Source organism: Martes martes, assembly GCF_963455335.1.
Source record: "Martes martes genome assembly, chromosome: 1".
NCBI lineage: Eukaryota > Metazoa > Chordata > Mammalia > Carnivora > Mustelidae > Martes > Martes martes.
In genome coordinates, this window is record NC_137888.1 from 80,172,170 (window position 1) to 80,184,385 (window position 12,216).

The window sequence follows — 12,216 nt, forward strand, 5'->3', positions numbered from 1 at the left end:
CCTTACCCTGTGATTAAAGGAAGACAAATGATCAGCTTCCTTAGGGTGTATCTGTGTTAGCTATTAAAATACGGTCTTTAAGATCCAAACCGACCCCTGATGCTTTGGTTTGTGATGCTGGGGCTGGGACTGCAAACCCCGTTTCTGCTTTGCTAGCCGCGCTCGGCAAGACTCTGCAAGACTCTGTCGGTAGGGGGCACTAGAGGGAGCCTGGAGGCCAGAGTCGGGAAAAGGACTTGCTTCCTGCTTGCTGATTTGGAGAGCATAGTCCCAGCAACCGCATTGATTCCCTTAGTAGGAGCTGAGTCCATTTTGCACTTTTTCTAACACATGTGAAATCAGCTTCATTGTGCGTCCCCGTGATGCCCCCAGAGTATTTTCCATCTGGTTCACTGCTGTATCTCCAGCATCTAGAACAATGTTCGGTTATAGAAGGAGCCTAATAAATATTTTATGAAGGAGTGAGTTAATAAATTTAGACAGCCCAGAAATATGGTAGATTTCTAACGTCAAAAGAAATTCTCTCCTCAGCGCCTCCAAATCCAGACACTATCTTAGGGGCTTTGCATTCATGTTACTAAAGTAGGCATTAATGGTTCCATTTTTAGATGAGGACATTGAGGCTCAAAGACTTAAGTAGATCAAACAACTTAGCCAACTTTACTATCTTATACATAACAGAATTGGGGCTTGAATACTGCATCCCATCTGAGTCTTACACCTGGACTCCCCCCCCCCCCCACAATAATTGTGATATTTTAAGGATCCCATGGGGACAGTCATTGACAAACTATATATATTATGATGTTACACATATATACATTGAATGTGTAACTATAAGGAGAAAACATTTGTTAGAAATAATACCATTAGGGATGCCTGGGTAGCTGAGTCTGTTACGCTTCTGCCTTCAGCTAGGGTCATGATCCCAGAGTCCTGGGATCGAGCCCCACATCGGGACTCCTTGCTCAACAGAGAGCCTGCTTCTCCCTCTGCCTGCTGCTCCCCCTGGTTGTGCTCTCTCTCTCTGACAAATAATTAAAATCTATTAAAAAAATAATGCCATTATAATTTTCATATGTCTAATGGAAACTGATAATAGAAGAGGCTTTATAAACTGTGAAGCTGATTAACAGCATACATTCTGGGGAGTCAGGAGATGTGGGTTCTATTTCTGGCTCTGAGGCTAATTAGCTCTTTGACCTTGGGTGTGCCTGAGGACCTCCCTGTGTCTCACTTCTCTCATCTGCAAGGTGAGGGAGCCAGGCTCTAGGACTTTGGATGCACATGCTGTTTAACCTTATAATTTGGCAATTCTATATGTGATATAAAAATGAAGTAGCTTATGACAGGCAGACAATGGGAATCATCCCCATGCAAGTGAGGTAGTAAGGAAATGAACACATAGGCCCACTATTCTTCCTTTAAAAGGTTTGTATTGCTACCCGTGAAAATCTATTCTTCTAATTTATGACCATGTTCTAAGAGGAATTGCAAAACCATGAAGTAATGTAACATTTTTTTTCTTTTTAAAGCTAGATTGAAGCTAAAATGATTTCTTAAGGTCTGTATTGTTTAGAAAATATTTTCACATTGAAATATTAAATGGAAGATTCTGTTTTCTGTTACTGGCGTCATGGAAAGATCTATTGGGAGATTTATCCAATTAGGTGAATGAAGTAAGGTTTTTTATTTACTTGTCCTTGAATTATTTCTAAAAGGAGGACACCAGGATTTTTTGAAAAAATTCTGTCTTCTTTGCGGCTTTGTAACTCAGTTATTATTTAGGGGATGCATCAGAAAGATTTTAGGGGCACCAGGGTGTCTCAGTCAATTAAGCATCCAACTTGATTTTGACTCAGGTCATGATCTCTTGGTGGTGAGATGGAGCCCTGAGTTGGGCTCAGGGCTGGGCATGGAGCCTGCTTAAGATTCTTTCTTTCCTTCTGCACCTCCCACTCTACCCCTGTTTGTGGGTGTGTTCTCTCTAACAAAACAAACACAAAAACAAACACAAAGAAGAAAAGACTTTAAAAAATGACTCAATTAATTAAAAAAAATAGTTGCATCACAAATTAAATTCAGTGAAATCTCCATCCATTATTTGAGCACCTGGAGGGGACTTTGACGTTCTCATGGATTTAGGGATTCCTGAAACTGTGGCTGTTCTAGTGTATAGGTAATAAAGCTGCTGTCTCCTTTCTCCCCAAGGGTGCCCCTTTTCCTCCCCTCTCCAGGGGAGACAGTAGAAGAGAGGAAAGCAGAGAGGAGGCTGAGACTTGGCAGGCCTGAATTCTAGTTCTGCCCTGGTCCAGGCTCTGTTGTCACTTTGGGCAAGTGACTGTCTTTCTCAGGGCCTCACCTATAAAAGAAAGATTGGAGGACAATATGCCTGAGTGGTTCAGTCGGTTAAGCATCTGCCTTCAGCTCAGGTCACGAGCCCAGGGTCCTGGATTCGAGCCCCGCATCGGGCTCCCTGCTCAGCGGGGAGTCTGCTTCTCCCTCTCCCTCTCCCTGCTGCTCCCCCTGCTATGCTCTCTCTGTCAGATTAATAAATAAAATCCTTAGAGGAAAAAAAAAATATACCCAAGACCCTTTCTGGGCCTACTAATCTATGACTTTAGAACTCATTTGAGGAACATCCGGAGTCCACAGGAGACCAGCTGAAGGGGGGCTCGTTGAAGGACGTGCCTCGACAGAGGGCTGTGATGAGTAAGGAGTCCTGGAAACTGAACAGGCAGAGAGCCAGGCCCGTGGAGCCCTCCAGCAGACGAGCTGTGGCCTGGGGCTTCCTTTGGTTGCCGTCGTGCTCCAAATAGGTAAGGCTGTCCTGGGTGATTTAGCAGAGGCCAGACTAGGCTTTTCCAGAGGAGGCCGAAGAAGGTTTTAATCAGGTGCAGGCTATTTGACTAATTGGGTTTGCACCGTTTGTCCTGGGAGTAGAGGAACAAGAACCAGTTCTCCCCAGAGGAGAGGGACTGTTTGTTCGAGCAGTTATATTTAATCACCTAAGACCTCCTGGGATGGAAGCTGCTCCCAGAAAATGTTATTTATTCTCCTTTCACAATCCAAAGTGTCACATTCTTCTAGGTCAAAGTTGTGTCTTTCTTTTCTACCTGATTTTAATACAGATCATTTCTGTTTTAGTCATGTCCAAGAATCCTATCGAAGGAGGAGAGAAAGAGAAAAAAGGATGATAGAAGGAGTTCTTAGGTTGCACATTTTCAAATTACATGTTTATTTGGGTGTCGACGCAGTAAAACTAGCGTCCAGATCATGGTTTCATCCATTCTAGACTTTTAATGTATTTGTTGTATTATAGTTCATCATGTTGAAGAGTCTCGGGGCTAGAGGGGCTTGGGAGACTCTTTTGTCTGTGGTGTGCTGGTCAGCCGGCTCTCTGAAAACAAAGGTCCATAATCGTAGCATTTGCTGATTTCTGCGGTGTAAATCCTCTCCCTGTGGCCAGTTTGAAGGTAGTAATATGAAGTGACTGAATTTGGCACGAGGAGGAGATGCATAGAGTTGACTCTGGTGATCTGGTAAGAGCTGATCTTAGCACATTCCTGAACATTCTCAATTCATAGATCTGTAGAGGAAAGGGCAGATGATGTGATTTGTTAGTGAAGAATATATAAGGGATTGGTAGATTTAAGGAGAAGCAGCTTCTAGGAGAGGACTGCAGGAAAACACAGGATCTTCATACAATCCAAATGAAAGCTGCCAGACTAGGCAGGCAGGAGCTTCTGTGCCTAAATCTGTGAACTATCACCTCAGACTAGTGGGCAGATAACTGGAACGAAACTGTCCAGAAACAGATGTCAGTCCTCATAATATATGTGGATGTCTTTAACCTAGGACGAAGGTGGTGGCCCAATCAGTGGGCTATGTATATTAATTACATATTTTATATCTTACATTAATATTTATCTATATGCTTATAGAATTACACCATAATATTGACATTATAATATTAATATGGCCCGCGAAGCCCCTATTTTCTCCAAGAATGTTCAACTTAACCTGGCTAAGTGTAGGTGAGCAGTCACTTCTCTGTGAACTCAGTCTCTTCGGAATTCTCTTTCCTCTGCCTTTGTCTATACCACGCGCTGTCAGGCACCGCCTTACGCCATCTCAGTGAAGCCTTCCCCCTGGCCCTACCAAGGTGAAGTTTGTCAACTGTCCCCTGCGTCTGCTCAGGCGTCCTTGGCTGAGGAGCTCGTTCCCTCCTGCTCCCTCCTGACTTGGGGCGGCCTCGCTGCCCCTGGCTCCGGGCTCCCGGCTCCGCTCCCAGCTCACCCGAGCCCTGCTCACCGCCCCCCTCCCGCTGCTGCCGGCTACCCCAGCTGCGCTCCCCTTCCCTTCTCCCTTACTTTCCCCAAGTCTCGGGCGGGTGGGGGTGGGGGTGGGAGTGGGTGGCTCCAGAAAGCACCCCGGATCTCTCTACCGCTCCCCCAGGCCCTCGTGGCGGACTCTGTTCTTAAACCGAAGATGCTGCCGTTGGCGTGGCTGCTGCAGGTGGCCCTGGGCGTTCACTTAACCGCTGAACTTGAAAGTTAAAGCCCTTCACAGACTCAGCTGGGATTCTGTCCTGGTGCTCTTGGTTGGCTCGGGCTCCTCCCCGTCAGGACGGGATACTTATGTCTTTTTTTCTCTTTTCCTTCCTTCCTTCCTTCCTTCTTCCTTCCTTCCTTCCTTCCTTCCTTCCTTCTTTTCTCTTTCTTTCTTTTTTAAGACAGATTATTTGTTTGTTTGTTTATTCATTCATGAGCGCGTGCACAAGTAGGTGGCAGGCAGAGGGAGAGGGAGAAGAAGCAGGCTCCCACTGAGCAGGGAGTCCTACTCGGGGCTCCATCCCAGGACCCGGGATCACGACCTGAGCCCAAGGAAGATGCTTAACGGACTGAGCCACCCAGGCGCTCCCCCACCCCCACCCCAGCAGGATCCTTACTATCACTCTTGCCCTTAGGGGGTCTCATTGGTGCTTCTGTGCGCTCTGGTTCCTCGTTTAAAATCTGTGCTCTAGGTCCTCCAGGCTTTTTTACCTCTTGAAATGAAAAGCTCTTGAAAAATCAAAACCACTTTGTCTTCAAGAATGCTGTTTCTACTTTGGATTTGAAATGCCTATTTTTATACTCAAAGCCAAGTACTTGAATAAATAAATAAATACATACATGCATATATATATACACACATACATTATATATTATATGATTATATATACATGTACATATACAACATATATATACATATATGTTGAATATATTCAAATATATTAAAATATTTTATATAAATATATATATTTATCCTTTTGCTTCTTTGTTTTGGGACTCTCTCCCCCTCCCATTTGGTACAATAAATTAATGTGAACTTTGGGTGGTTATAAAAAGGATGAAACCAAAGATCATTTAGATGAACATAAATATTTTCCTAAACTTAAAAAAGTAATGGGGGGCGCCTGAGTGGCTCAGCGGGTTAAAGCCTCTGTCTTCGGCTCAGGTCATGATCCCAGGGTCCTGGGATAAGAGCCCTGCATCGTGCTCTCTGCTCAGCGGGGAGCCTGCTTCCCCTTCTCTGCCTGCTTGCCTCTCTGCTTACTTGTGATCTCTGTCTGTCAAATAAATAAATAAAATCTTTAAAAAAAAAAAGTAATGGAAGAAATGACAAGAAAAATGCCAACGGTTTTGATCACATCAAAATTAAAACTTTTTTATGTTAAGAAAAGCACATAATACCAGAAGAAAAAAATAATTGTGTGGGACGCTCTTTCCCTGAATATGAGAGATAAGTGATTAATAACCTTTCTATATAAAGAATTCCTACATATCAGTTAAGAATTCTGAGACACCATAAAAGTAAACAAACAGAGCATAGAAGTAAGAGGAGATATTTAGTGACTAGTAAAACCAGATATCAAATATACGAAAATTAAAAGGGTGACATGTGCTGGCTGGGGTAGTCTAGACAGTACCTATCCCCATATTGTTAAAAGGTGTGAAAATTAATAAAGTTTTTTTCTGGTAGCAAATTGAGACCAGGACCTTTCTGGTAGCAAATTGAAATCCAGACCCTTTGAGTCTCCTTCTAGGAATTTAGAAATTAACAAAATGGATGGATACGAAGGAAAAACAAAATCATGGGATAATAGTTCACAAATTATGAAACATTCCTTCACAGGAATATTATATAACCATTAAAATATTTCTAGGGTTTTTAAAGACTTTGTTGTATAATATAGAAAAAAATAACCAAGAGTTGGGTCTCTGGTATAATCTCAACAATACATAGTATCACTTATAACAAAGAAAAGAATGGGTGAAATGTGCCAACGGTGGTAATTTTAGGAGGGTGGTATTATGATTTGTTATGATTCCTCATTTTTTAAAATCTTTCAAAATGATCATCTATTACTTTTATAATTAGAAAAACAAAGTATTCTTAGGATAAGTGTAAGCAAGTATACTTTGTTCTGGGCAAACATTGAAAAAGCTTCTATGAAATGCCATTTTCTCTGGACATCCCAGCCACCAGTCTGTTGTTTAGGCCCCATCAGTGAGAGAAACATTAGGACCTGTAAGCATACAGCGATATAAAATATGAACAACAATAATTAAAGTTATGCAGAGGAGAGGATTTCCAAACATGTTAAAAATGGACACCTTTTAGAAGACAGATGTCTTGACATTTTGAAAAAAAGTCTCAAATCTCTGACAAGCTATCAAGTGACATCAGCATTCGTATTGTGTGCTGTGCTTTACCCTTTACAAGGTGCACATACACTCATTGTCTCATTTCTTTGTTAGTCCTCACAACACTATGGGGCAGGAATGATTATCATCATTTCCAGATTACCACAAGGAAGCCAATGCAGGGCTGTTAGGTGGTAGAAGCATGATTCAAACCCAGATCATCTCAGGAGAAATCCCAGGCTTACTCCACTGGACCACACTCTTTCTCTGCTGTTTTCAAGTCCTGACAACAAAAAAGAAACGTAAAATAAATTTTTGTTGCAAGATATTTTAGATCTGAAGCTCTCTGTTAATTTTTGAGGATGTGATGCCATCTGGAAGTGGTATCCCATTTTAAAGCTGAGACAGTGAGTCATGATTTCCTGACCCATATATATGATGTACTAGTTTTATTCTTTTTTTCCCTAAGATTCTCTCTACCAGAGAAGAATCTATAGGAGACAGATGGCTGAAGCATGGTGACATCCAGGGCTGTTGCACTGCACAACTGCAGGGAGCACCATTCATATCATTGTCTATGTGAATGGCGCTTTCTGGAATTGTGCAGTGCCTAGCCTGTCCAGCCATACCTGGCCCTCATAACCCTAGGTTAAATCATTACCTTTCATTTTGGTACTCTGTTCAGGAGTGTTAGTCCTGAGGGTGGTGGCCAACAAGGGGCCTAAATCCTTGAGTCTTGGATTTTGCCCTATTTACTATGGCCTCCCTGAACCCGTGGTGATTTACGTAGCACAGAGGACACACTAAGAAAGAAAATGTTGCACTTTCCCTAGCCTCACTCAGTGGTTCTCAACCCTGGGCACATTGGCAGTATCTGGAGACATTTTTGATTATGACAACTGAATACCCAGTGCTACTGGGATCTGATGGGTAGAGAGTCCGGGGACTCTATTAAAATATCCAAAAGAGCATAGAACACTCCCTCACAGCAAAAAATTGACTGGCTCAAAATGGCAGCAGTGCAGACCCCCAACTGTACTCTCTTCTTGATCAGCTGGGTCCATTTGTGAACCTTGAACTTTTTTTTTTTTTTTGGCTTTTTTAGTCAGGCCTCAAGTAGAAGAAAACTAGGAGGCTCCTTTCCCCTAAATCCACACCGTGTGGTTTCCTCTTGGGAATTCTTTGTTTCCTCTTAGAAAGAAGCAAAAGTTCTTCTTGGGGAGAGGCCTTTTTTCCTCCATAAGTTTTGGTGCAGTAATATTTCTTAAGGTGTGAGAAAGTCTATGGCTGGAAAATCTCCAGTGCGAGATAGGGCATGGACCCCCTGAGAGTTCTTAACTACCTCCATCCCTGAAGCCCTATGGGTGGAGAAGAAGGAATGCACACCTCGGAGGGAATGATGGACCTAGCCTGAAGCAGACCATTGACATATTTTTGCATTCTCTCGTTTTGTCTAAAAAATACATGTGAATGTTTTTCTACTCTTAGTATCCATATGAATTTTGATACAATTATTTTAAATTATCAGATGCCTCACTTTGTTTCTTCAAGTCAAGTCTTTAACTCTTTGACTAAAATTGAAACTTCATGAAGGTGCATGTGTTTATTTATCCTGTTGCTTTGACATGTGGAATTTTCCTCCATTGTCCCTCTTCGGGGGGCTTGGCAGATAGTCACCCCCTTAAGGAGAAAACACCTGATCACCTTTGATTAGGCCAGTGTTAGAAATGTGCTGTGGTGTCCGGCTGCGTCTGAATTAAAAGCGATGGTCATGAGACTCTTAGGTCATCCAGACTCTTAGGAGGGGGTGTTGAATACACCCCTGGATGCATCGTGAATGACAAAGGGGTCCTGAATACCCTCCAAAAGGAGAGGAAGAAAGGAAAACAGCTGTAGTTTCAGGACAAGCGTTTCAGCAAGACTGTGGCAGTGTTTCAGCCAGCAAGTGGGGGACGTCGCCTGTCTGGGTAAGGGACCAGACTGGGACTGGTTTCTGCAGAGAATTCCAGGGGGAGATGCCAGGAGACCAGCATTTGGGAGGGAGATGTGTGCCCTGAATTCTGCCAGTCCCCCATGGGATATGGCAAAGTCGGCCAGCTGGCTCAAGCAGCAGTGGATCTGCTGGACTGGACTAGGAGCCTGGCCAGATGGCCTTGAACCGACAGTCAGGCAAGCAGCGTGGCTTGTGCTGGATGCTACCAGGTAACAACAAACAAAGATTCCTTGGGTGTGGGGCGCTCAGAGATGCTGTCCACGGAGGGTAGAACATAATAAGAAAATACTACAAGAATGAAATGTCTCAGAGACAGACTACATATGGGTTAAGAGTTATGGGGAACTTTTAAGACTCCATCTGCTGGGTACTGGGTGGCTCAGTCGGTTAAGCATCTGCCTTTGGCTCAGGCCATTATCTCAGGGTCCTGGGATGGAGCCCCTCCATTGGGCACCCTGCTCGGGGGGGTCTGCTTCTCCCTCTCCTTCTGCCCTTTCCCTGCTCATGTTTTCTTTGTCTCTCTTTCAAATAAATAAATAAATAAAATCTTTTTAAATTTTATTTTTTGTTATTTTTTAAAAAGATTTTATTTATTGAGTTGACAGAGAGAGACACAGTGAGAGAGGGAACACAAGCAGGGAGAGTGGAAGAGGGAGAAGCAGGCTTCCCACCATGCAGGAAGCCTGATGTGGGGCTCGATCCCAGGACCCTGAGACCATGACTTGAGCCAAAGGCAGATGCTTAATGACTGACCCACCCTGGGGCCCCAATAAAATCTTTTTTTTTTCTTTTTGAAACAAACAAACAAACTCCATCTGCAAGAGGTCACATATTTAAGACCCAAATCCATTCTTCGTAATGTCTTCCTTGGGCTGGTTTAAAGCAAATTACTGGGGTGGTAGGAAGTGCATTAGAATTCTTGTCACCTAGAAGAGACAAGATGAAGTTGTCTGATTAATGACGACATTAGGGAAATTCTTTGTAAGGTAGTGGAGAAGGGCCTGTGAAACATGCAATGGACTGGACCTGCCAATGCAGGAGACAGACACCAGGGGGGCCTTTTAATTGTTTTCCAGATGCAGTACTAGTCTGAGCGTCCTGACAATTCTTCCTTTCATTACAGTTAATGGAGTGGGGGGAGTAGGGGAAGTTGAGGCAACAGGTAACCATAGGAAGAATGTGGGGATCAGAATATGCCACCCCAAATATGCCACTTTGGCAGAAGGATTCTTTTGAGCTGAAGACAATTGAGAAAGAGAAGATGCTAACCCCCCCCCCCCAAAAGTTCTATGCCCTGCGTACCATTTGCCTAAAATCAAAGATAGACTCTTAGTCATTAGAGATAACTCTGGACTCTTAACAGTCCAGAGATGGCACGGAGAGGAATCTACTTAATGAACCTTCCAGACTTAACCCTTCTCTCCCCTCCATATATTTCTCTTCTCACAGTGTGTTCCCCTAGAAGCCTGAACCTCCTTTCCTTTGCCTCGTCACTTCTCTACAAATTTCTTGTTCTTTGTTAAGATGCTATATAAGTCCAAATTCCAACCATCTTCTGAGTTACTCATCACTGAGTTTCCCCTGCATGTATATATGCTGTACTTGTTAAAATACTCTGTTTTTCTCTTGTTAATCTGTCTTTTGTCAGTTGAATTAGTAGGCTCCCCAGTCACTGAACCTAAGAGAGGGAACTGTTGCACAGGATGCATTTTCAACCTGCTCTCAGATTTGGAGACTGGGAATGACATAACCCTGAAGAGGCAGACAGGCCAAATGTTGCCCGTTCACCTGGGGCAGTTGAGAATCTAGAACCTCTAAGTGTCTTAGCTGAGTTCCTCAAAGTCGAAAAGATGTATAGACGCCAGAGGTGGTCACAAAATGAGCTTGGAGTCCCACGCTGGAGCCAATGTCTCCCTATGGCACCAGGCTTCCCTCCTGAGGCCACTCCAGTCGCTCACTCACAAGGGCTGCTCGGCATTTCTATTCTTCATACTCTCTCCCGTGTCCCACTCTGCCCCCAGCCCAGTGGGATAGTACATTGATCAGTCAGCATCCAGCCAGGAAAGCAGAGTCCTCATTGGGTAGTTCAGTAGAGGGAATTTAGTGTGGGGAAGTAGTTATGAAGGTTTTAGAAAAGGGGTATGGCCAAATAGTAGACAGAGAGGCAGCCCACAGGTTAGCAATACTGTCCTTAGGCTCAAGTGGCAAACGGAGAAAGCCCAGGAGTCCAGGAAGCAGGGCTACTTGGTGGGGGCTGGAGCCAAGCTAGGGGCCTGCTTGATGGGGTCTGAAAATAAAGAGTTAGGGACTGTCTGGTAGAGGCTGGAGTCCTGGAGAGGAGGAGAATGCTGGAGATGTTGCCGAAAGCAGAGAGGGAGAGGAACATCCTGGGTTCTCCTTTTCTTTTGTCCCAATATTTCCCCCCCCATCCCAGGCTCTTGTTGGCTGAATCTGGAGAGAAATCAGTAGGAAGGGAGTCTGAGAAATGTTGTTCACAAGTGTCAGCCTCCTGCAATACAGAGCAGAATAAGGCTGGGGAATGAAAGTGAAATCAAATGGAGGACTGATCAGCACATAGCACAAGCCAAGGGAGGACTCTGGGCATAAATTCTAAGATGGTATACTTGTTTTAGTTAGTCTATGCATAGACTAGCATAGGATTAGCCTCTGTACTCTGAGTGCCCCTGGACCTTGCAGGCCTAAAGGAGGTGGGTTGAATCTTAGACCCAGCCCAGATGGTGAGCTCAGAAGTAGGTGGTCCAGCCTAAGGATGTGTCCTCAAGAGCATCAGTGCCAGCATCTCTGCTGTGTCTACTGGACCCATGAATGAGAGTGGGCATCACATGGGAGCTAGGGGCCTCATAGAGGAACTGCTGACAAGCTCTAGCCAACAGATGCTCAGGAGGATGGGCCTGAGAAATGAATTGACTTCCACAATTTCTCTAGGCCTGAAGAATGGAAGGAAAACCAAAATTGCAAGCTTCTAGGCAGGAGCGGGGATGCAGGTTGTGGAAAAGATTTGCAGTTTGTAAAAAGTATGTAAAGTTTGTAAAGGATGCAACACAGGGAAGGTACAGAATTCTGTGCCTTTCAACGTGTCTTAAAGGAGGACCGCCCGTCAGAAATCACGACACAAAGAGCCTGTTTTGAACCTGATCATGGCATTCCAGGACCTGGAGTGAAACAGATGTGGTTTGAATTCTGACTCTGTCATTTACTGGCTCTGTGTCCTCAATGTAGTTATCTAGCCTCCAGCAGACTTCAGTCTCTCATCCATAAAATGGGGACAATTATAGCATTGAAATGATGCGTGTAAAATGCTTGTCTCTATGTTTGGCATATTGTAAGCACTCAATAAACATTGAGGGCTCATTGCTTGCCAAGCAATAATTGTATTATTTATAACAATATACAATAATTATTATTGTATTATTGCATGTTAGCCCATAGCTAGAGTGGGACTCTTAGAATGATCCACTGTAGTCTTCTCCTTAAGGAGGTTCCCAGAGGGGTCCCTGGGTGGCTCAGTTGGTT